We start from the raw sequence: 1,692 nt of genomic DNA, 5'->3' as shown, positions 1-1,692 counted from the left end.
ACAAACACAGCACAGGGAGGCAGAGAGCGGGGTGGGGGGCAGAGAGAAGTTGTCAAGGGTTTGAAATGTAACATGAATAAGCTGCCAGAACGGGACAGATGTTTCAATGCTCCCCCTCGGCAGTGTGAGAAAATTACTGTCCAGTGACCAAATGGCACGTCAGGTTCCCACCCTCGCGGCCTGTCTATTATCTAAAGCACAAGACAAAAGGAGGGGGGGGCCGGGCTGGGGAGAATCCTATTGTTGCCCCGCGCTCTAATTATGGAAATCTTGTTAATCTATTCAGCAGCGACTCTGAACGGGGTTTTTGTCAGAGGGCTCTTGATGGGGAGCAACCGGCCGGAGGCCCCGTGCTGCCAGCATGAGCACCCCAGCACCCCCCCACCCACCTCCTCCAGCCCGCAAGAGCCATGTCCCGCACTGTGGAAGAGCAGACACCTCCCTGGACACGCATGCGCATGTACTGTACCAAACTGCATGCACACGCACATGGATGAGGCGTGCGTTTGCACATGGCTATTCGTGTGCGCTCCCCTCTTGGACGCCAGCGTGAACAGAGGAGCGTGGAGCCGATGCCGGCCGGCCGGGGCTCCCCTGGAAAGGCCGCACTCCTCGTTTCAAGCAGAAATGCAAGAGTCCCGTTAGCGGGCGGGGGGGAGGGGCGCAGATGACCGGGGAAATGGAAAGCAGGCAGCACTGATTATGCGACAGCCGAGGCCCAGGCAGTTGCGCGGGTTGGGGGGTGGGGAAGAACAAGCCGCACGCAGACCCCCGGCAACAATAAACAGCCGGCGCAGCCCTCGCCCTGCTCCGGCAGCCGTTGGACAGGCCTTGCCACCCCCTACGCTGTGCCCAGCATGGAAATGCAGCCCCTCTGGGGAGCTGGACCCGGGTCCAACACCTGGACCCTGCCCATGGGGTCTCCCGTGGCCCTCGGTGCCCCCCTGGAGAGGCCACGTCACACAGTCGGGCCCCCTTGGCCCAGGGAGGCAGTGCTTCAAGGGACCCCGAGGGCAGCGCTGGGGCGAAAGGCAGGGACGAGCACCTTGGAGCTCCGGCTCTGCAGACGGTGGCCGAGGGCAGCAGGGAGGGGGCAGCGCATCCAAACCCGGCCCCTTCGGAGGGGGCTGGCATCCCACCTGTGACTGGGCACCTCCGGCGTATTCCTCCTCCGCCAAAGCAGCCCAACCCACGGTGGGGAGACCCACGCTCAGCAGCCCCCTGTTCAGTCTGGCTCCCTACTAGAAGCCTTACATAGCAGAGGCTCCGGGCTGGAAATGCCCCCTGGACACAAAGGGCTCCGAGCGCCTTCACGGGGCCCTGAGAAGTAGCTCAGCACTTCCCCCTGCTCTAGAGAGACGAGGAGACTGAGGCACAGGCTGGCGAGCCGCTTTCCCAGGTGGTGCCCTGAAATCTCCGTAACAAGCTCCAGAAAGCAGATGCATTTTCCAATGGCCTTTCCAGCCCCACTGGTGCACACAGCTTGCTCACGCCCTGGGCTCCACGCCCACCTGACTTGCGCCGCTGTCGGTCAGGTGCAACACAACGGACCTGAGCTCAGACTCTGAATGCGCAGGAAAGCTTTGCAGAGAGGAACAAAGACTTCTGAGTGTGCAAAGTGTGCGAAGGAGATGTCTCCCATCAGTCTATCCCCAGCAGCTGTGAGCCCCTTATTTTTTTTTTTTTTTTTTT

Source organism: Gavialis gangeticus, unplaced genomic scaffold (assembly GCF_001723915.1).
Source record: "Gavialis gangeticus isolate Ggan-Ray unplaced genomic scaffold, GavGan_comp1, whole genome shotgun sequence".
In the NCBI taxonomy this organism is placed as follows: domain Eukaryota; kingdom Metazoa; phylum Chordata; order Crocodylia; family Gavialidae; genus Gavialis; species Gavialis gangeticus.
Note: the sequence above shows the minus strand (reverse complement) of the source record.